Genomic DNA, 24,547 nt, shown 5'->3' with positions numbered 1-24,547 from the left:
TTAATCAGGCACCATTTCAACACCTCTCCCTTCAAGTCAACCAGCTCTACAACAGGATTTATTTTCCAATAAGCGAAATCCCCGCCCGCCAACTCCGGGCCGCTGTGATGAGAGCGCAGTGGGAAACAACAGCGACGGCGAGAGGCTATTTTGGGTGTGGGAGCGCAGAAGGAGGAGGGGCGGCGCCGCGGGGCTGGGCGCTGGTGCGCGGGGAAAGCCTCCAGCTCGGGCTGCCACGGCAACCGCGTCCAGGCAACGCGCCCGGAAACGGCTCGGGCTGCGCGCTGCTGCTCGCGCCCCCCGGGAGCCGCGAACTCGGCCGGGCCGCGCGCCGGGCCAGGCGGCAGGCGCGCGCTGATTGGACGGCACTCCCCGCGGCGCGGGCCCGCAGCCGGGCTCCCCGCACAGCCCGCACCAGCGGCCACCGCACCCAGCCGCGCCCGCGAGGACCTGGGGAGCCGCGACGCGCCCGCCCCACCGCGAGGGTGAGTCCCGCGCCCCGGGCCCCCGACTGGGCACCCTGCAGTACTCGGCGGTGAAAGCTTCCTGGGACTGTCGATGACCTTGGGGCAACCCCCGGGGAGATAGGCTTGGGGGACACAGAGAGACGCGCGTGGCCCATGTGACATGCTGATGGCGAGCGGGTTTAACTGCATGCTGACGCGCAGAAATGAAGTTGGGCACAGAGTGCAACGGGCATTGCATTTTTGCGGGGGCTGAGGAGAGGTTGCATGCTAGCAAACCAACAGAACCCCCGCGGGACTGTTTGGAGAGGTTGGAGTGGTGCATAGATTGCCTCGGAGGTAGTGGTAAGTCAGCCGTCCCACTACTCAGAGTGAGTGACCTTGGACAGGTCAAGCTCCCCCACACTCCTCTCCACCATCGTTAAAAGGAGAGTCTTGGGTTCTTTGCAGTTACACAGTGCTGTTTGTGCCATTGTAGTGTGAGAAGACAAAGGGCCCCAAAGTACTGGCTTTGCAGGTACAGCATATGCAAGGCTTTACCATGCATATTCTACTAGGGTTTCTATTAATTGGCTCTCAAGTGGCAAGAAATGTTATAGTCTTATGGAAGATTATGGAGAGAATGCAGTGGGTGGTCCAGAGAGTGGCTTCTTAAGATGCCCAGGTTAAAACCCCTAGAGTACTCTAAAGTCATGAACAAAATCAGGGTTAATACTCCTGAGTTCTTTCCCGTAGTTAATCTAATAGGAAACTTTGTATTTGAACAGGTAAAATCAAAACCCAATAGTGGCAGTCAGCAGCAAATTAAGTGAGTCATTTTTTTCAATATGCATGAGGTTTTGTGTGTGCGTGCTTGCGTGTGTGTGTGTGTGTGTGTGTGTGTGTGTTGTGCGGGAGCGCCTGGCTGCGATCACGCCCTCATCTTATTTTCTGTGTATGTCAGTGTTAGGAATTATTTCATAGGAGTAACCAGAAATAATGCTAGAATGATTAGAATCCACAGAAGTGCAGCTCGCTCAGAAGCAGGAGCAAATATTTGCAACTTGCTTGCTCTTCAGTAAGAGTTGGGTTTGTGAAAGTAAATATATTCTTTATTGAAAACCATCCCTAGGATTTTCACAAGTCTTGGCATTTAGGGCCCTGACATGGTGTGTGTGTGTGTGTGTGTGTGTGTGTGCGTGCGCGCGTCTGAAGGGTGCTTCTGAGAGCCAGTAGGTTGTGACACCTCTTCTATTTTTAGCATTGGCTGGTGCTAAAAAGAAAGGCTCCTTTCTATATCCTCAGTTTACACACTTCCATTTTCCAAGGTCCCTCTCACGGCCCTGGGGTTGCCCCTTCTGGCTGGCTGCTCTGAGGCTATGTTTGATGTTCATTCCAGTCTGATTTCATCTGTATAGAAGTGTGGGTTGAGAAGACAATATTTTCAGTGTTAATGAGTAAGCTTCTGCAAACTTGTTTATTTGAGGATTTAATAATCTTTAATGGATTACATGTTAGAAATCTGATGGCATCCAAATAGAAAAATTCTTACTGCCCAGGAATTCAACCACTAAACCTGCAAACCCTTAATGAATCACACTTTATTACACTAGGAACCCTCATGAACTATTATTCTGCCTTTGTCTGTAGGCTACCAGCCTGTGTGCCTTCAACCTGCCTTTCAGCCACTTGTTTCTTACATCCTGCAGCCATACTCCTCTCCTATATTTTCATTTTTCTGAGGCTGGGCCCATTTCCTGTCCCTCCCTGAGCACAAGGGCCCTCTCTCATCTCACTGGAGCACGGATGGGGCTTCCCCCTGCTTCTCAGTGTCACCTCCATCCAAACTGTGAGCCCGTCACTAACAAAGTCTTCTCTTTAGAAGATCATGCTATCTGCGCTCCACGCCATCCTTCTTGTCTTCTGGATCAGTGCTTGCCAAACCTGGTGGCTCCTCAGAATTACCGGAAGCATTTTGAAATACATGGCTCTTTAGACTCTCCCCCAAACACCAAATTAGAATAATCAGAGTAGGCAAGGCCTATCTATGAATCCTTATTTTAAAAACAAATCCAGAAAGGAGGAAGACAGAATATCTGGAGGGAAATCAGTTCCCTGGGTGACTCTGATGTACATACACCCAGGTTTGGGAATCACTTCACTTGATGCTACAAAAAAGTAACAAACGTGAGCAACTCGCTTGGTTCTCTTTTCCGCCTTGTCTCTTGCCACTGACTTCAGGGTTTAGTTTATATTGAGGCCCTATTAATTCATTGAGCTTGAAGTTCCTTAAGGTCCTCAACATCAATTTCCATGGCTTTCATTTCCGCTTCAATCACTTACATCTTGTTCAGTCTTGGAAATTTTCCTACCGTTAAGATCTGGACTTCAACTTGGACTTCAGGCTCTTGCTGCGTTTCCCCACCTACTGCACCAAGTTTCAACCATCACTGGAGACTCGGGTCCTTTAATTGCTCGCTGTTCACTCACTTTTGTGGCTCCATTTCTCCACTTGGAGCTCATATGTTGCCAGCCATTCCAGTGCTGTCTGCAATCCCAGAATCTTTTGTCCTAACACGTTGGACTTCTCATATTCCAGTCCTTGATCCAAAACCACCCTCATTATCTGCTTTTTCTTCTCTCAGCCTGCCAAGTTATCTAGAAGAAAGTCACAAAAATGTTCAGACTGATTCCATTCAAAATATATGCTGGCTCTATCTACTCTAATTTTACCTGGGTCTTGTTTTTCTATGTAAAAAAAAAAAAATCACTTTTAAAAATTAACTCCAGGCTGCATTCTTTTAGAGGTTATGCCAGACTTTTCCATTCGTTCTCCTTTTAGTCAGTGTCCTTTCAGGAGAGAGCCTTTTTCATTGAGAAGATTAAGGATGTCCACTTCCCAGTGTAGGCCCTCTATTTACCTCAGTGTTAGCTCCCAATGTACCCTCCTCACCACCCCAAACATTTTCCTTTGCCCGTTTTTGTCCTTTATTTTCTATGTCTAAGAACAGCGTCTCTCACTCCCCTCCCCCAAATTAACGCACATACACTCCACGCTGTCCAATCTCTGGGCTCTTCCCTTCCTTCTTGCCTCTTTTGGAGACTTGCTTCCATTTGTTACTCCCCTTTTTTCAGTTTATTTGGTCCCTTCTCACCAGGCCCCAACCCTCCCCCACCAAGTATGTCAGTCATCATTCTCACAATGAAAGAAATTGTGCTAGAGTCCCAGGTCTGTCCAATAGAGCTTTCGGTAAGGATGCAAATATTTTAGGTCACCTCGGTCCAGGATGGGAGTCACTAGCTCCCATGGGACTACCGAGCACGTGAAATGTGGCTAAGTGTGACTGAAGAACTGAATTTCTAATTTTTGTCAATTTTAAATTAATTCAGACTCAGTTTAAATAGTCACACAGGGCTGAGGGCTCCTGTATGGGGCAGCTCCGTTCTGTACTCTGCCACTGTGTGAATTGTCCTCAGGTCTCCTCCCTTCGACTGCCCACTCATTTCTCTGGCCTCCCCCTCCCCTCTCTGTTGAAACTGCTTTCTTGTAGGGCTCCCATGGAGGGGTCCTGGTGCAGAGCTGAGGCCTCTCCCCAGCTGGATTTCTGCCCCCTTGTCTGCTGCCCGCAGTCACCTTCCTCCCGAGCCTTTCTCTTGGCTCTGGTTTTCCAGATGCAACTCACACCTCATTTATCTTCTTCATTCTTCTGACTTCTGAATGTGAGATTATGTGGGATTCTGAAAGTCTTTTTCTTTTCTTTTTTAAATTTATTGATTTGAAAGAGAGAGAAAGAGGGAGAAAAAGGAGAAAAATTAGTTTATTATTTTACTTATTTATGCATTCATTGGTTGATTCCTGTATGTGCCCTGACTAGTGATTGAACCTGCAACCCTGGGTTATCAGGATGACACTCTAACCAACTGAGCTTCCCCTGCCAGGCTCCTGGGGGCCCCTTCTCGCTTCCTTTCCTCTCAGCCAACATTGGTTGCTAATGGACACTTAGTTACCTGGTGCCATACTGGGCACTGTGGTTCTCACTTGTATTATGTCCTTTAATCCTCACTCCCATTCTGTAAGGCAGATAGACAGCCTCATCATTGCTGTTATGTAGGTGAAGAAATTGAGGCCAAGAGAAATGAGAACAACTTAAGTAAGTCACCAGTTGTGAAGGAGCAGACCTGGGGATGGACTTCTAGCAATACGTGTGACCTCAGAGCCCTGCTTTTACCCAGTTTTGCCTGGCTCCCAGGTGCCTCCAAATCTCCATACCTGGCTCTGCCCTCTCCCAGATTCCATTCGGAGTCTGACACCCAGGAGCCAGACTGTTTTGTCTCTAAACAGCTCCCCTTTCCTAGCTTCCTGAATCATTTTTCCTTTTAAAACTTTTTATTTTGAAATAATTCCGATTTGCAGAGAAGTGCCAAGAATAATTAAAATGATTCCCATATACCTTTTGTCCAAATTCTACAAATATTAACTATTTTACCACACTTGCTTTGTCCTTCTAACTCTGTTACATTCTCTCTCTTCACACGCACGCGTGCACACGTGCATACATAGAGGGACACGTGCATGTGCTTGTAATTTTTCTTGAACCATTTCAGAATTAGCTGTGGACATGATCCCCTTTACCTTCCCACTTCAAATACTTCACTGTCTATGTCCTAAAAAAAACAAGGACAAATTCTTGCATAAGAAGCATCCAAAATCGAGAAATGGACATTGATTCTGTACCATTATCTAATGTACAGACTTGACTCGAGTGTCACTGATAGTCACAATAATGCCTTTTATAGCAAAGGGGGATAAATATTTTCTAGATGGTCTCTCCTTGGTCCGGATGCAATCCGAGATCCTGTGCCGTATTGATTGTCATGCCCCTTTAGTGTCCTGTCGTCTAGTGGGTTCCTCAGTTGCTGTTTGTCTTCCATGACCATGACAACTTTAGAAGGGTACAGGTAGGTTATTTTGTAGAGTACCCTTCAGCCTGGGTTTTTTCTGGTGTTTTCTTATGCTGGATCCATTATTAGGGAGGCATCTAACCGGGGAGGTACCGCGTCCATCTCAGTGCGTCCTTCATGATTTTCGAGCTGGCGTTCTTCTCTCTGTAACCTGCTCTCGATCACTTGGGTTATTCTGACTTTTCTCCTCTTCTTCACACTCCCACATCCAGTTGGTCACTGCGTGTTGAGGTGTGGTGCCTCTCACACAATCGCCTTCAAAATGTCACTTCTTTTCCAGTCTTACTGTCTCTAACTGTTGTGGAGTCACGGGCTCTGAGCACGATCCTAGTGACTGTCCCACCTTCTGTCTTTCACTGTGCACCAGCAGGAACCCGTGTACCCAGGCATTTTCATGAGTCAGTACTTCCTCTGTTTCGTTTTCCCTCCACCCTTTCTCATCTGCCCTGCAAGTATCTAAGCTCCCCCCTTTGAATATCCAGCTCAGACACCTGCTTCTCAAATGCTTTTCCTGATGGCCCCATTCAACTGAACCTGACTTCCATCCAGAGGCAGCGCCTGGTTTCTACCACTCATGTGGCAGGCACCAGCTTCTTCAATCCCCAGGCTTGCATTGTAGCCTGTTTTATTTCCCTATTGGATTGTTCCACCCTGTAGAAGCTCAATGAATATTTGTTAACTGGACTAAATTACTTGATTCAAATCATTGAGTGAATGCACAGGATGACCACGGAGTTATCTGCTAGCACCTGGTACACGACGGTGGGTGTGAGACCCATGCTTTCCTCCAAAGGAAGGAGGAAGAGAGGATGGTCATTCAAAATAGGGCTTTTAGCAAAAACGATGGGTGATTTAAAAAGGTATGTTTCCATGTCGTAAGTGGAAATAAGTGATCTTCCCCTGATGACATCTTAACTTTGTGTAATTGTGTCAAAACAAAGAAAGCACATATTTGATTTTAAAAAAAGAGTGAGAGAAACCTAACATAGTATATTAAAAATGGCCCATCTATTTCTTCACATTGCAAATGAGCAGCTGAATGTGCGAGGAGCTCACTCCCCTCTCTGGGCCCTGCAGCCACCTGCTCTCCTCTGCATTGTCTGCCGGCCCCGCTCCTGCAGAGCCACCAGGCCCTCCTCCGCCCTCCTCCACGCTTCCTCCTCTTCTTTACTCACTCTTCCTTGCTTGTTCCTGCCTCTTAATAACTCTTCTATTTTCCTCCCTCTCCTTATATTGATTATTTTGTTGACTTATTAGATGTGATTATGTGCCATGAGTTCTTAACATAAAAGCAGGGAAAGGAAGATAAAACAACTGCTTTGATTACTGGGTGGTCTTTTGTTAAGACCCCCACACACATGCGCGCGCGCGCGCGCACACACACACACACACACACACACACTGTCTCTGGGCTCACTGGTTCTTGGTATTTTAAAAAACCATGGTGATCAGTGACAATAAAATGGTGTATTCAATTACCTTTCTTGTACACAGGAAAGTTACTGGGAATGTGCTGGCTGGCAGACACCAAAAGACCTGAATTTTTCAGTCTCTGTTCAGGCAAAATTGGCATTTGAGATGGGAAACCAGTTTTGAGGGTGGTGAGTCGTTGAGGTTGTGAGAATGACAGTATTCCTCCTTAGGATATGCCTGTCCTCGCTGCCTGGTGGTCCGCTTTTCTCCCTCGTAAGAATGTTTTTGTGCAGATAACATCTTCTCTGGATGGAGTAGCTATAGAAGTGAAGGCAAGAGATCCTGCTGCCTAGCCGAGTGGGGTTTAAATAAAAGGCGTGTTTATGTGGGAGAGAATGTGTGGGGGCTGCTTTCACATTACGGAATTCTTAAAATTGTTTAACTGGGAAGCTGTTATTCAGAAACCCCTGGTGCCTTCAGCTTGTTTTTGTTTATTTCAGATTTCTTTTTTCCTCATTTTTTAATTATCTCTGGAAGGGCTCAAGAGGCCTCCCTTGCTCTCTCTCAAATAGTTATAAAATTAATGCACTGAACTCAAGTTGTTACTCCAAATAAGAGTCTCTCATAGACTTCCATGTTCAGCAGAAAAGTCTAGCCCCTCCTAGTGTGTATGAGAAGAAGGGCAGAGACTGGAGGTTGGGTCTTTCCTCCAAGCCCAAATCCTTAGCCTTTTGGTTAGAAATTCATATAGGATAGAACCCAGAAGTCACAATCAGCAGCCTGTCTTCATGAGTGTACCAAGTCACGCCTCCCTTCCCCTGTATGATCCCGGGTGCGTCTAGGGGTGTTGGTAGTTTAGTAGGTAGTTTACAACAGCTTTAAATAATATTTTTTTTCTGTTCTAGCTGTTGCATTTGGCAGATTCTCTTTGCAGCATTTGGTAATGTGTTCTCTAATGCTGGAAAGAAAAGTTGCCAAATATAGCTGTTGATCATAATAAAACACCCTAACAGTAATATTAAGATACTTCTCTTTCGATGCGGGTGCATGCATGTGTGAGTGCCCGTGCAGGGCAGCCCGAAGCAGTCCACCAAGCTCACACTTGTAGGGGACCTTGAGTCAGCCATCGGCGTGTCATTTGGGCAGAGCAACTCAATAATTAAAACAATGAGCCTCTACCAAATTAGAAAAACAAGCCAATGCACAAATATTGAGGAGTGTCTGTGAAGAGATGCTGTTCTAGGTTACATAGGGGTTATAGGTTCATGGGGTATATGATCCGTGCTGTCCCAAAGCAGCTCAGTTGGTAAGCATAATCCATGAAAAGTTCAAATAACAATAGAAGATTTAAATAGCATTTCAAAATAGCTGTTATTAATAGATGGGAACAAAAACCCGTCTGTTTTTGCAGAGGTTCTCTTAAAAATGTTAACATCATCCTAAGCTGTAGAGGGGGTTCAAACAACATCTGTGGCCATTGGGTTCGAGGGGTCCAGGTGATTCCAGCTCATTTGTGACTCCGTCTGGACTTCACAGAGGCCACATGTATGTTGCACATTTACCAGATTCCATCAGTCACGCAGTCAACCCCGTGCTGACTGGAAGGCTACCGTAAAGGTGTGGAGCATTTTTCAAGTTCTTTTTTTTCTTTTTCTTTATAGGTGGGAAATACAGCCACCTTTCACCTTTCTTCCTTCAGCAGAATTCCCTCTGTGAATGTGACAGAGTGGAGGGGGAAAAGACAAGTCTTGCAAAGAGGCATTGAGGTCATTTCACAGAAGGCATTAGAAATATCTGCTTTGGGACCCTATAGAGCGATTCACACTGACCTTGGAACCTCAGGCTTTAGGTGTGCTGTGCTGGTGGCTCACACTGAGGCGGCCTGAGCCTCTGGGCCTGTCCACGGTAGCTTAGTCCCTGATGTTTGGCTGCCCCAGGGCTTCGATGAGGGTGTCAGTGAGGATACTGGGCTCAAGCCTCGTTATGTGCCTCAAAGGAATGGGTAAAATTAACAGCAAACTGAGAGTCAGTCATTCAGCTGATACAGAGTTTCAGTTTGGGAAGATGAAAAAGTTCTAGAGGTCTGTTGCAAAACCATGCACATATAATTAACACTATTGTACGGTATACTTTAAATGTGTAAGATGGTAAATTTTATGATATATATTTCCCCCCAGCTTTATTAAAGCATTTTTCCAGCTTTATTGAGATATAATTGACATATAACATTGTATAAATTTAAAATATACAGCATGTTGATTTAGTATAGGTATATATTTTGAAATTATTACCACCATAAAGGTAGTTAACATAACATGGTAGTGTTTTTAAACACACTAAAAAAATTCTCAGCACACTTATTTTAACTGGATCATATCTTTTAAACCCAGAATCAGGCTTGTCTCTTAGTTTTTTTTTTTTGTTTTTTTGTTGTTTTTTTTCATTTTTCTGAAGCTGGAAACAGGGAGAGACAGTCAGACAGACTCCCGCATGCGCCCGACCGGGATCCACCCGGCACGCCCACCAGGGGCAACGCCCTGCCCACCAGGGGGCGATGCTCTGTCCATCCTGGGCGTCGCCATGTTGCTACCAGAGCCACTCTAGCGCCTGGGGCAGAGGCCACAGAGCCATCCCCAGTGCCCGGGCCATCTTTGCTCCAATGGAGCCTTGGCTGCGGGAGGGGAAGAGAGAGACAGAGAGGGAAAGCGCGGCGGAGGGGTGGAGAAGCAAATGGGTGCTTCTCCTATGTGCCCTGGCCGGGAATCAAACCCGGGTCCTCCGCACGCTAGGCCGACGCTCTACCGCTGAGCCAACCGGCCAGGCTTGTCTCTTAGTTTTGATAGCTGTAAATGGACAATTTCTTTCTTTCTTTCTTTCTTTCTTTCTTTCTTTCTTTCTTTCTTTCTTTCTTTCTTTCTTTCTTTCTTTCTTTCTTTCTTTCTTTCTCTCTTTCTCTCTTTCTCTCTTTTTTCTTTCCCTTCCCTCCCTCCCTCCCTCCCTCCCTCCCTCCCTCCCTCCCTCCCTTCCGTTTCTTTTTGTCTTTCTTTCCGAGACAGACAGACAGGAAGGCAGAGAGATGAGAAGTATGAAGTTGTAGTTGGCATTTATTTCATTGATTGTTTCTCATACGGGCCTTGACTGGGAGATTCCAGACGAAAGTGACCCCTTGCTCAAACCAGCGATCTTAGGCTCAAGCCAGTGACCTTTGGGCTCAAACCAGTGACCATGGGATCATGTTGATGATTCCATGCTCAACCTGGCAACCCTGCGCTCAAGCTGACGACCTTGCGGTTTCAAACCTGGGACCTTAGCATCCCAGGTTGACATTTCCTCCACTGCGTCACCACCGGTCAGGTGGTTCATTCTTTTATTCAAGTTTTTATAAAATTTTTGTCATTGTGAAAATATCCCACTTTATTGAAGTATTTTTGTATAAAGTACTTTATTTTGAAAATGACGGAAAGTAGAACAAAAACGTATTTGTTGCCATTATTTACATTTTGATTTATGTCTTTTCACTGTTTTAAAAAATATTTTAATAGTACTTCTAGTGTGGGAACCCTTGCCACATTCTCCCCAGAATGGGTGAGGGATGGCTGGGTTCCTAGAGTAATGTACAATTGAAAAAAATGTCAGGATGTGTCAGGTAAGCTTCATTTGCCATTGACTTAATGTGTTCAAAGAAGGACATCTTGGTGTGAGAGTGCCCAGCAGTTTGGAGGCTGTGTAAGGCCTAATCATGTGCCTTCATTTAGTGACTTATACAAGTTTCCTCCAGGTCCACCTCACAACCATAATGTTATCTACATCCCTAAACACGCATTCTGACCAGATGTAGGGAGAGGAACTGCCTATCGAGGAGACAAGTGTGCTAATATTTGTGCTGTCTTATTTCATTTGCACATAATTTGTTGGCACTCCCCCAATCTGAGTCTTGGGGTTAATTTATGGAAAGCTCCAGCTGTTACCAGTAATCCTTCTTTGACCTTCTTATGAAACTAGACACTCTGACTTTGGAATTAGTCCTTGGCCTCAGTTGCACAGCCCTCTTCCTCCTCCTTGTATGAACACAAATGACTTACCCAGACACGAGCTCTTTACACCACAGAGCAATTCTGCCACTTCTGGCACAGGGTGCGGTCGAATGAGCAGCATTAAAGAGAGCCACACACACAGGGAAGCATCCATTCACAGAAGGAGGGGCCCGCTGGTGGGTCAGACAGGAGAAGCAAGGAAAGCCTGTGCATACAGAGGTGCAGGGTTCTCATGTCTTGACCTTGACCACTCCGTCTGTCTCTGTTGGCCCAGGTTCTGGTGAGCTCCTTACCTTGGGGAGGAGGAGGAGAAAATGGAGAGGGCATGACAAAGATGGAACCTAAAATTTTGCCTGGTTCTTTTACATCCATAAGTTAAAAGGTTTGCACCAGCAAACTTGTGGTGCCATGGAGCTCTGGTTTCCGGGTTCTGATTATGGTTCTATATAGTACTATAAACCTCTTTTCAAATCTTGTTCTTTTGGAAGAATCTTAACATTATAGCTAGCATGTAAATATTTAGTGTTACTTCATAGTCTTGGTAACTCTAATTTCAAATAGTTATTGATATTCTTTTGAGTGGATGTGCCATGTTTTATTAACTACTCTTTTATTGTTGGACATTTAACCAATAGCCATTTATAGAAATATTAACATCTAGATAAGATTATATAGTAAGTACGGATAAAATGCTTTCAGGGCGAAGATTTGATGAAGGTTAGTTACTGTTACCCTGTAATTCTAATTTCATGGTCCCCAGAGTGTATCGAGCAAGATTGAGTTTTGTTGCATGCCCTGGAGGCACTAACAATGTGACTGACCTCCTTTGAGCTCATGGTCTTTACATAATTTTTTTTTTTAAGTGGGGGCAGAAAGAAGCAATTTTTTCTCTTTCTTTCTTATTAATAATTACATAATGAAAAATTGAAGAACTAAAACATACATTTAATCGAAGCCCCTTGTATTCCTTTGTGTGATCCCCTATCTCCCACTCAAAGATAAATTGGACCCTGATTTGGTGTGTGTCATTTTCACATTCATTTTCAAGTGTTACAGATTTACCATATTATTGGCACATTTTAAATCTTTATAAAATGTCATCATAGTGTCCATATCCTTCTTCAGCTTGCGTTTTTACTGAATATATTTGTGAGATTCATTCACATTGGGACTTGTAATTCTGATTTATTTATTTCCACAACTGTTCTCTCACTGCATGAATATGTCATAATTTATTCATCCATTTGCCTAATGATGGATTCTCAGTCCTCCCTTGCCCACGTTTTTTGCTCTTAGAAACAATGCTGCCTTAAGTATTCTTGTAAGTGTCTCCTTATGAACAGGTTTGAGAAGTTTGGGGGGTGGTGGTGTTTATTAGCACTGGAATTACCATGGGTTTATGCACCTTCTGCTTTTCTAAATATTGAAGGTTGCTTTTTAGTGTGGTGGTGCCGTTCACATTCCCAACTGGTGTTCCCGTTGTTCCACACATGTTCCCGTCAATATGTGGTCTTTTTGGCAACTCTTCATTTTTGCCATCCTGATGGGATGAAATGGTATCGCTTGTGACAAATTAGATTTATTTTGTAATTTGCTTCCCTTGGTGAAAACAGAGCCACTCTAAATAAATGAGTTGTGAATGTTTTTATTCTGTCTTCAATATTCTTTTGAGATGTTTTTCTAAGCTAGGCATTTAGAAAGCTATTAAATGACGTAAAATCAAGATTATAAAATAATTAAAAATAAATTAAAAATATTCCTAGTAAGCAGAACTAGACCCTATATGACTGGCTGTCAGAATGCCAGCTGACTACAGCTGCCCCCTGAGTACAGATGACTGCCATGTGGCTGCTCTCTGCTGTATTCTGTTGGTCAAGAGTAAGTCACAGGTCACACCTAACTCAAGGAGAGAGGATCACACAATGAGTACACTCCAGAAGGGGGAGATCATAGGGGCCGTCTTACATAAGAGTCTGTCTCCTCACAGCAGATATGATGCTGTGAGCATCACAGTATATATCACTATTAGGACTGTCAGAGATGATCATATTTCAGGAGGCTGACTTACTCGAGCCTGGTTCCCATCAGAAGTGTAATTTCAATTGTTAATTCACAATGAGAAAAGTAGCTGATGATAGACTGGGACTTGAGTTTGCTGATTCCTGCATATTTCATTCTTATGTGAATCCACATGGGAAGCCTAATGATGTGCTTGGTGAGTGTAGGCTCAGGACAAGAGTTGTGAGTCGAATTATCATAGTGGGTAATGTCATTGCACCATGAGAGCTTAATCATCACTCTCTGTTATAGAACTCTTCCTGTTGCCCTGGATTCTTAGGTTCTTGGAAACACTGACAAATTTCACCTCTTCAAACCCTGCTTTTACTAGACATGCTGTATATACCATCCCCCTTTCTGATTGCACATTTCTGTTCTCCAGTCAGAATTCAATTAATTAAATTCAGCATACGAAATGACTTCATTTCAGTCATCTATCTATCCTTGAGATTTATTCATCCAGCAAACATTATTTTTAATTTTTTTTTGCAAGAGAGAGAGAGAGAGACAGACAGGAAGGGAGAGAGACATGAAAGGCACCAACTTGTAGCTGCAGCACTTTAGTTGTTCATTGATTCCTTCTCAGATGTGTCTTGACTGGAGAGTTCTAGCTGAGCCAGTGGCCTCTTGCTCAAGCTAGTGACCATGGGCTTCAAGCCAGTGCTTATTGGGCTCAAGCTAGCGACCATGGGGTCGTGTCTATGATCCCATACTCAAGCTGGTGACCCTATGCTCAAGCTGAATGAACCTGCACTCAAGCTGGCGACCTCAGGGTTTCAAAGCTGAGGTCCCAGGTTGATTCTTTACCCACCAGCAAACATTTATTGATCAGCTACTATTTGCCAGGTGTTTGGGTTACAGCTGTGGCAATAAAGCTCCTCATGGAGCTCACTGTATAGAGCCAGAGACTGACATTGAACCAGGAATCACAAGAGTGCTGACTGCCTTGTTTTAGGTGTGAGTCCCAGCAGTACCTTGGATTGTTCTTACAGATCCCCGTTTTCCTTCTTTTCTGATTCTATAGCTTTCATTGTCAGAGAGTCTCTCCGTCTGCCCCACTGACTTTTCTATACTACCTGTGTCATTTCACAGGACAAAGGAAAAGAAAATAAGAGAGCAAGAAGTTGAACTAAACCATGATTATAAATAGTATTTCAGTCTAAATGTCTGTCAGTAAGGGGCTGCCTAACAATTATGGTATTACCATTCATTGGAATATTATGCAGGCATTAAAACTGTGACGTGATGGAATGTAATACTCACGTAGTAAGATGTTCACTAAATATAGTGTCAATTAAGAAATTTAGGGTATATACATTTTTTTCAAAATGAAATTATAAGCGGGTAGGGTGATGGGTGGAAAGGTGAAGGGGAGTGTAGTCAACAACATTGTCATTAGTTTGCATAGTAACATGATGATTAGAATTAGTGGGGCGATCACATTGTAAGGTGTAAAAATGTCATACATCTGAAACTAACATAACTAATATAATATTGTGTACTAACTATGCTTAAATAGAAAAGGGAAGATGCCTGATCTGTGGTGGCGCAGCAGGTAAAGCGTCACCTGGAATGCTGAGGTCGCAGGTTTGGAGCCCCAGGCTTTCCTGGTCAAGTCACATGCAAGAAGCAACTATGAGTTGGTACTTCCTGCTCCTCCCCCTCCGCCTTTCTCTGTTTCTCTCTCCCTTTTCTAAATAATAATAATAATAAAAAAATAAACTCTTTAAAAAGAAAAAGAAAATTGTATGTCTCCTGAAGAGAGGTCTTAAAAAATATAAATCGATATAAACATCAGCAATTTCTGAATGGTGATTTTTACTTTATTCTTTATACTTTTACATAGAGCCTAAAATTTAATATGATAATACTTTACTGATCACAAAAAGCATTTTTCAGTTTAATAAAAGGGGTTTCTTGGCCTGACCGGTGGCGGCACAGTGGATAAAGTGTCGACCTGGAATGCTGAGGTCACCAGTTCAAAACCCAGGGCTTACCTGGTCAAGGCACATATGGGAGTTGATGCTTCCTGCTCCTCCCCCCTTCTCTCTGTCTCTCTCTTTTGCTCTCTCTCCTCTCTTTCTAAAAATGAACAAATAAAAATCTAAAAATAAATAATTAAATAAAAGGAGTTTCTTAAAATATTCCAAATTTCTTTGTATAAAATATGTTATAAAGCATTTGTTTTCTGCTTTGGTTTCACAAATACAAGTGACAATAGCAATGCTTCAGTCCGGCTGTAACCTCAGCGCACAGTGAGGCCCGGAGAAACAGCACTGGCCAAATGAAAGGATTATAGCAAGTACCTAATAATTTCCCCACTAATCCCACACAGCAAGCAACATAATAGCTCTTTAGATGAATGAATACTATTTGCTGAACCTTCTATATAAGGTTTTATTGTTAAAAGTAGATATATTTTCTATCATTAGGTATGATGAAGGGATATTAACCAAGAAAGGGAAAGGAACCAGCTCTTATGGGAAGCAAGCCAGTGCCCTAATGCCAGACACTGTCTGGCTACCCCATAGCTTCCCTGTGGGTAATTGTATGGCCAGCAGTCGCGGCTGTTGTGGCCATTCAATGCAGGTTCTCACTGAATTCAGACAGACAGTAAAGAAACAGTGGAGCCAAAAAAATGGCGGACCATTCCTTTATTAAAGTCTCGCACCAGTGCTCGCTTCGGCAGCACATATACTAAAGTCTCGCACTGGCTGATGAGCAACACACAGGGAAAATACTTCCCACTTCATTCAGTCAGAGCTCACAAAGCTACTGACACATTATCCAGTTCCACAACCAGGAGAATCTCCTCCGGTTTCTCCTAGAATCAAAGGCCCCACCAGTCTCAGCGGAGCTTGCAGAAGCCCCTCACGTCTGGTTCCCATCTGCACTGGTTCCCATCTTCAGACTCTCTGTTCTCACTCTGCACAAACTCTGCAAAAACATGGCTTTCTCCCTTCTCTTTTCAATGCTTTCTGGTGTGAAAACCTCTCCTCCAGCAAACATTAGCAAGACAATGGCCCTTCCCAAGCAGAAAGTAAATTGCAATTTCACAGATCACATACCTGGGCTGTCCAGCGCCACTTTTTAACACTAAAAGTGAGCAAACTCAAAAAATACAAATTTTACAAACTCATTTGCCCAACAGTAATGCCTGATGATGTTCCTTCTTGTCCACGTGATATTGGGCCAGTTGAACATTTCTAAGTCCCAGTTTCCTCTGGTTAAATGGAGATCATAAGAGTAGTCCCTTCACAAACAATTGTGAAGATGAATTCAGTGAATGCATGTAAATGGGCCCCATGAGCCCTAACGTAAGGCAAACACTCCATGAGGGTGAGCAGCTATTATTTATGTGGTCCCCAACCCAACCAACTAAGGCCAGCTTGCTAGGATCACACAGGATTCCAGTTAGTGCCTTTCTGAACCCACCACCTGTGTTTTCCAAGATAGAATCGTATGTTGGACTGTAGTTGTGAAAAGAGAGAGAGAAGGAGGGAAAGCAGAAACAGTAGAGGACAGTGAAAATGAGAATTTTTTTTTTTGTATTTCTCTGAAGCTGGAAACGGGGAGAGACAGTCAGACAGACTCCCCGCATGCGCCCGACCCGGCACGCCCACCAGGGGCGACACTCTGCCCACCAGGGGGCGATGCTCTGTCCCTCCGGGGGGCGTCGCTCTGCTGCGACCAGAGCCACTCTAGCGCCTGGGGCAGAGGCCAAGGAGCCATCCCCAGCGCCCAGGCCATCTTTGCTCCAATGGAGCCTCGGCTGCGGCTGCGGGAGGGGAAGAGAGAGACAGAGAGGAAGGGGGGGGGGTGGAGAAGCAAATGGGCGCTTCTCCTATGTGCCCTGGCCGGGAATTGAACCCGGGTCCCCTGCACGCCAGGCCGACGCTCCACCGCTGAGCCAACCGGCCAGGGCGAAAATGAGAATTTAAGGAAAGGAAAAGGGCAAAGGAAAATGAATGGAGAGTCATTAGGGTTGAGAAGAGAAAAAGAAAACCAGAGCGGAAGTAAAGGGAGGTGAGGGCGGAGAGCCAGAAGAGAGTTGGGGAGAGAGAAGTGAGGACTCTCCGGGAGACCCCTCAGCCCTGCCTCCTCCCCAGCCCCTCTGCCATCCCTCTGCCGGTGAATCCTGTCTGTGCTGCCACCTCTCACCGCTACTGGTCTCCGCCTGCGCCAGGCACTGGGGCAGCTCACCTTCCATCATCCCTGGGTCTCCCAGTGCTCTGATCACCTCTCACTGCCCCAGGACGAGGCCCGCAGGTCTGAGCAGGGTGTGAGAGGTAAGCTGGAGGAGGACTCCCACCTGCCTTTCTAGACAAACCTTCAGCTGTTCTCCGCCCTTCTATCCTTTCACTCTATTTTTAACCACAAGGAAATAGGATTTTCTTCCCCCACTACCAACTTACAACCACTTTATTCATAAATGCTTTGCCTACTTTTTTAATATTCTTCTACTCAGCAGAACACATCAGTGCCGTATTTTTAATAGTAAACTGAAAAATTAATTTGGTATTTAATTTTTTAGTCATAACTGGCATTTAAATTTACTAAGTTCAAGTATTATTTACATTAAAATGATTCCATAGGTATTTCTACCCAGTGTCATTTTACTTATAAAAGATAATAGTTGACTGGCATTAAGGTCTCCTTTTGTCATTAAAATATATTCATATCTATATCTCCGAACCCTCATAATCACAAATAAGTGCTTTGGTTTAGATAATAGCATTTTCCTTAAATTCTATTGATATATTGTATATTCGGAGCAATTATGATTTTACTTTTTCTTATTTTATTTCCATTTTTTTTCTCCTGCTTTACCTACCTGTCCCTTCCCCTAATATCCCCCAGTTTTTAAATTTATAAACTGGAGATTGAATGTTATAACAGTAAAAAAGTGGCACAATCAAAATAGTATACAACCCAGACCTGTCTAATAATGTTGTAGACCCACAGCTAGAGATTAGATTTGTGAATTTGCCTGAGCTGATGACTCAGACCAGAATGGGCAATGGGAAGATCTGGAAATGATCTTTGAGAAGCCTTTTACCAGTGACTTATTTATACTTAATTTTTACTCATTTGCCATAAACTTCCAATTGTTATGGCTGAGAATCATTATTAACCAACCAAATGACCTAACAGATAAAAATTTATGAAAAACGGGCCTGACCAGACAGTGACGCATAGAGCATTGGACTGGGATGCAGAGGACCCAGGTTCGAAACCCCAAGGTTGCTGGCTTGAGCATGGGCTCATCCAGCTTGAGCTCAGGGTCACTGACTTGAGTGTGGGATCATAGACATGACCCCATGGTTGCTGGTTTGAGCCTAAAGGTTGCTGGCTTGAAGCCCAAGATTGCTGGCTTGAGCCTAAGGTTGCTAGCTTGAGCAAGGGGCCACTCACTCTGTTGTAGCCACTTGGTCAAGGCACATATGAGAAAGCAATCAATGAACAACTAAGGTGTCACAACAAATAATTGATGTTTTTCATCTTCCTTCCTGTCTGTCTGTCCCTATCCTTCTCTCTGTATCTCTATATATCTCTGTCTCTCTCTCACACACACACATACACACACACACACACTTTATGATAAAAGGGCATCAATTCTGAACAGATGTGAGTGTAGGTTGGGAACTCCTGCCGTGTGGCATTTCCTGACATGGAGAATGATTAGTTCTTGGTAATAGGAAGATTTGTTATTGAAAAGCAAGCTCTGACAGTGAGTGGTGGGTAGCCGCCTTGGTCAGAAAGGTGGTGTGGCTGGGCTTCTGTAGCTCAGGCAGGATCTTTCCAGGTGGATGAAAGGGGATTCCAAAAGTCTCCTTTCATGCACGGATATTATATTCAGTAAAAATGTTGGGTGTACAGTCTCAGTAAAGAACCAAACTTTTTAACTAAATCATATTCTCTAGTGCCTTTATTGTTGCAGTGTGTGATCCTGGAACACTAGTCATGCTCTTACACATATGTGTGGGGCCTTCTAGGTCAGCTTTAAATCTATTCATATGCGAAAGGTACCCTTAAGGAGAATATAGTTTGGTAGGGGAGACAGACTACCAAACAGCTAAAACTGATAAAGCATGATAAGTAGTATGTAACAGACAGAATGAAGAGCCAAAGAATTACAAATGAGGGAGCCATTGTGTTGAATTGAGGGGCTGGTGGGGCCTGAAAGACGAATACAGTTTTTCAGAAAGGTAGGGCTGGGAGGGGCATTTCTGTTAGAGCACACAGGCAACAGTCTGCTGGCAGCAAAGTGCAAGGCATGTTCAAGGGCAGTGGTGGGTACAGAGGCAGGGGGAGGACTAGAGTTGACTGGAGAAGGTGAATATGGGAAGAGTGGCCAAGGTTGAGGCTGTAAGAGTGGGTTAAGCCAGAGTGTGTTGAGAATAAAGGAAGAAGCGGGAGTGTTGGAGTGTGGAGGAGAGAGGTGTGGAACAATCTCCCTATTCTGTACTTGGGAAAACCTTACTCATTCTCATCAGCGCTTCCCTGACCTAGCTGCTACCCAAGAAGAATGAAGCCTTCTCTTTTTTTTCCTCCCCATGTGTTTTATGTTACAAAAACTTTTTAATAGAGGTATAATTGACGTATAATACTATATTAGCTTTAGGTATACAACATAATGATTTGATAGTTATATATTGCAAAATAATCACCACAATGTATATAGTACCAAACAATCACCACAATAAATCTAGTCAACATCTGGCATTATTATAAAAATATTTGGGTGTCTGATGAGAATTTTCAAGATTTACTTTCTTAGCAACTTTCAAAAAGCAATCCAGTATTGTTAACTACAGTCGCCACACTGTACATTACATCCCCATGCCATACTTATTTTATAACTGGAGGCTTGTGCCTTTGACCACCTTCACCAATTTTGCCACCTACCAATCCCCACCTGTGGCAACCACCAAACCTGTTGTCTGTATCTGTGGGCTTGGGTGTTTAATTTTTGTTTTTAAATCCCCCCATATAAGTGACATCATAAGGTAATTGTCTTTCTCTGCCCGACTTATTCCACTTAGCATAATGCCCTGGAAATCCTTTCATGTTGTCACAAGTGGCAAGATTTCATTCTTTTCTGTGGCTTTGTGGCTGAGTAAAATTTGATTGCATGGATATAGCACATTCTGCTTGCATATTTTGGCTATTGTAAATAATGCTGCACTAAACATGGAGTACATGTATCTTTTCCAATTAGTGTTTTCTTCCTGTGTTTTTTTTTTTTTTTTTTTCTCAACTGGTTTCTAAGCCACTTAAAACCCATTGTTTCTAGGCTGGTTTAGATGTCTACCTTTCTCTGTAGGCTGTGAAATCCTGAGGGAGGGGATTTTTGTCTTACCTATTTAAATTACTTGGCTACATAGTAGATACCAAATAAATGTTTCTTTGGCTCAGTTATTCTATAGATTAATAATTCAAATAAGGTATTTACAGCTTTAAAATTGTAAAGATTATGTGATCCTGAGTGTTAACAGCTTCCACACTGTTTTAATTTTATGTGGTCTAAATGGCAGAAATTAATTATCTTTACTGAAGAACATCTTTGGTACCAAAGCTTGTTTATCATGAATCACTTTTTTCTTAAATGTAATTTGTTTCAATTTAAAGTTCTATGTCTAGGAAAGTGAAATGTTCACATTGTGAAGCTCTAAAAATAACATGCTGGAGAGATGATGCCAAAACAAGAGTTTTAGTCAGAAATGCTTTCTGAATCCAGCATGTAAATGAGGACAAATTACTGAATCAGAGCACGGTTACTAGGCATTCATTGTTCTAGCACAATGAACAACAATATCGAGAAACCTAAGTAATGAAATATTTTAATCATTTTTTATTTTTCAATTACAGTTAACAAAATATTATATTAATTTCAAGTGTACACCCCAGTGATTAGACATTATATAACTTACTAAACGATCATCCGATAAGTCTCAAACCCATCTGACATACATAGTTACTAGAATTTTTTTTTTTTCAGAGAGAAACAGGGATAGACAGGGACAGACAGACAGGAATGGAGAGAGATGAGACGCATCAATCATTAGTTTTTCATTTTGCGTTGCAACACCTTAGTTGTTCATTGATTACTTTCTCATATGTGTCTTGACTGCGGGCCTTCAGCAGACCGAGTAACCCCTTGCTGGAGCCAGCAACCTTGGGTTCAAGCTGGGTTTTTTTTTGCTCAAACCAGATGAGCCCGCGCTCAATCTGGCGACCTCGGGGTCTTGAACCTGGGTCCTCTGCATCCCAGTCCAATGCTCTACCCACTGCGCCACCGCCTGGTCAGGCAATTACTAGAATATTATAGACTGTATTCCTTATGCTGTACTTTACATCCCCAAGACTATTCTGTACTTTTTAATCCTTTCATTTTTTAACCCATCCTCCCAACTGCCCTTCCATCTGGCAACTGTCAAAATGTTCTCTGTATCTATGAGTTTATTCTTGTTCTGCTTATTTGTTTATTTTAATTTTTAGATTCGATTGTTGATAGATATGTATTTATTGCCTTTTTTTTTTTTTTGCAAGAGAGAGACAGAGACAGAGAAAAAGAGGACGAGAGATGAGAAGCATCAACTTATAGTTGCGGCACTTTAGTTGTTCATTGATTGCTTCTCATATGCGCCTTGACCAGGGTCTCCAGCTGAGCCAGTGACCTTGGGCTCAAGCCAGCAGCCTTTGTGCTCAAGCCAGCCACCATGGGATCATTTTAGTGATCCTTTGTTCAAGCTGGCGACCCAGCACTCAAGCTGATGACCTTGGAATTTCAAACCTGTGACTTCAGTGTCTCAGGTTGATGCTCTATTCACTGCGCCATCACTGGTCAGGCGATTTATTGCCATTTTATTATTATTATTTTTTAATCTTATTCTTCTTTAAAAAGATCCTTTAACATTTCATACAATACCGGTTTGGTGGCGATGAAGTCCTTTAGCTTTTTCTTGTCTGGGAAGCTCTTTATCTGTCCTTCAATTCTAAATGAGAGCTTTGCTGGGTAGAGTAATATCAGTTGTATGTCCTTGCTTTTCGTAACTTTCAATATTTCTTTTTTTTTTTTTCTTTTTTCTGAAGCTGGAAACAGGGAGAGACAGTCAGACAGACTCCCGCATGCGCCTGACTGGGATCCACCCGGCACGTCCACCATGGGGTGACGCTCTGCCCACCAGGGGGCGATGCTCTGCCCATCCTGGGCATCGCCATGTTGCGACCAGAGCCACTCTAGCGCCTGAGGCAGAGGCCAAGGAGCCATCCCCAGCGCCGGGGGCCATCTTTGCTCCAATGGAGCCTTGGCTGCGGGAGGGGAAGAGAGAGACAGAGAGGAAAGCACGGCGGAGGGGTGGAGAAGCAAATGGACGCTTCTCCTGTGTGCCCTGGCCGGGAATCGAACCTGGGTCCTCCGCACGCTAGGCCGACGCTCTACCGCTGAGCCAACCGGCCAGGGCAACTTTCAATATTTCTTGTCAGTCCCGTTTGGCCTGCAAAGTTTCGGTTGAGAATTAGCTGACAGTCTTATAAGAACTCCCTTGTAAGTAACTAACTGCTTTATGTTATGTTGGGGTGGTCCTTTTTGGGTTCATCTTATTTGAGACCCTCTGAGCTTCCTGGACCTGTATGCCTATTTTCTTTAGCAGGTTAGGGAAGTTTTCTGTCGTTATTTTTTCAAATAGGTTTTAAATTTCTTGCTCTCTCTCTTCTTCCAGCACCTCCATAATGTGAATGTTGGTATGCCTGAAGTTGTCCCTGAAGCTCCTTACACTGTCTTCATTTTTTTGGATTCTTTTTTCTTTTTGCTGTTCTGATTGGGTGTTTTTTGCTTCCTTATTTTTCAAATTGTTGATCTGATTCTTGGCATCATCTACTGTATTATTGATTCCCTGTAAATTTTTCTTCATTTCAGTTAGTGTATCTTTCATTTCTGACTGATTCTTTTTTATGGTTTCTATGTTCTTTTTCATGCTGTTGAAGTTCTCATTAAGTTCCTTGAGCATCCTTGTAACCATTGCTTTGAACTCTGTGTCTGGTACTTTGCTTGCCTCTATTTCACTTAGTTCTTTTTCTGGAGATTTCTCCTGTTCTTTTATATGGATAGGACCTGTTTCTTGGCCTTTGCATTTTGGCTGCTTCTCTATGTTTCTATGCATTAGGTAGAGCTGCTACATCTCCCCGACTTGGTAGAGTGGCCTTGTGTAGTAGGTGTCCTGTAGGGTCCAGTGGTGCAGCTTCCCTAGTCAGCAAAGCTGGATCCTCCCGGTGCACCCCCTGTGTGGGCTGTGTGGACTGTCCTGTTGTAGTTGAGCCTTGATTGCTATGGGTATCACTGGGAGGTACTGACCCCCAGGCCGATCAGCTGTGAGGACTGGCTGTGACTACAGTGCAGGAGCTTCTGTGCAGTAGCCATAAATATGGGGGTGCATTTCTTTTTTTGAATCAGTGCTATGGTGTTCTTGGGATATATTCCTAAAAGTGGGATGGCTGGGTCAAAAGGCATTTCCGTTTTTAATTTTTGGAGGAATCTCCATACTGTTTTCCACAGTGGCTGCACCAGTCTGCATTCCCACCAGCAGTGCAGGAGGGTTCCCCTTTCTCCACATCCTCGCCAGCACCTATTGTGTGTTGTTTTGTTGATGAGCGCCATTCTGACAGGTGTGAGGTGGTATCTCATTGTGGTTTTAATTTGCATTTCTCTAATGATTAGTGATGTTGAACATTTTTTCATCTGTCTATTTGACATCTGTATGTCCTCTTTGGAGAAGTGTCTATTAATTTCTTTTGCTCATTTTTTGATTGGATTGTTTGTCTTCCTGGTGTTGAGTTTTACAAGTTCTTTATAAATTATGATTATTAACCCTTTATCGGACATATTGTCAAATATGTTCTCCCATTGTGTGGTTTGTCTTTTTATTCTGTTCATATTTTCTTTAGTTGTATAAAAGCTTTTTAGTTTGATATAGCCCCATTTGTTTAACCTGTCTTTTATTTCACTTGCTCGTGGAGATAAATCAGCAAATATATTGCTGCAAGAGATGTTGGAGAGCTTACTGCCTGTGTTTTCTTCTAAGATGCTTATGGTTAACAACATACATTTAAGTCTTTTATCCATTTTGAGTTTATTTTTGTGACTGGTGTAAGTTGGTGGTCTAGTTTCCTTTTTTTGCAGGTAGCTGTCCAATTTTCCCAACACTATTTGTTAAAGGGACTGTCTTTACTCCATTGTATGCTCTTACTTCCTTTGTCAAATATCAATTGTCCATAAAGGTGTGGGTTTATTTCTGGGTTCTCTGCTCTATTTCATTGATCTATAGTGTGTTCGTAAAGTCATGATGCACTTTTGACCGGTCACAGGAAAGCAACAAAAGACTATAGAAATGTGAAATCTGCACCAAATAAGAGAAAAACTCTCCCAGTTTCATACCTATTCAGTGCAGTTCAATGTGGGCTCACACACAGATTTTTTAGGGCTCCTTAGGTAGCTATCCCATATAGCCTCTACAGACTCGTCACTGACGGATGGCCTACCAGAACGGGGTTTCTCTACCAAACTGCTGGTTTCCTTCAACTGCTTATCCCACCAAGAAATATTATTCCTATGTGGTGGCGCTTCGTTATAAATGC

The 24,547-nt window shown here is 43.4% G+C and overlaps 1 protein-coding gene across 2 annotated transcripts in view; it reads left to right on the top strand.

Annotated features, from left to right (window-relative positions):
• Positions 1-325: 325 nt before the first annotated feature.
• Positions 326-24,547, top strand: part of FAM81A (family with sequence similarity 81 member A) — a 114,597-nt gene continuing 90,375 nt past the window's right edge. For both annotated transcript variants that reach the window (XM_066276170.1, XM_066276171.1), the window contains exon 1: positions 326-485. The gene's annotated coding sequence lies outside the window, so the exon portion shown is untranslated. The remainder of the gene's footprint in view (positions 486-24,547) is intronic.

Source organism: Saccopteryx bilineata, chromosome 4, assembly GCF_036850765.1.
Source record: "Saccopteryx bilineata isolate mSacBil1 chromosome 4, mSacBil1_pri_phased_curated, whole genome shotgun sequence".
Taxonomy (NCBI): Eukaryota; Metazoa; Chordata; class Mammalia; order Chiroptera; family Emballonuridae; genus Saccopteryx; species Saccopteryx bilineata.
Note: the sequence above shows the minus strand (reverse complement) of the source record. Positions and strands in the feature narration are given on the sequence as shown.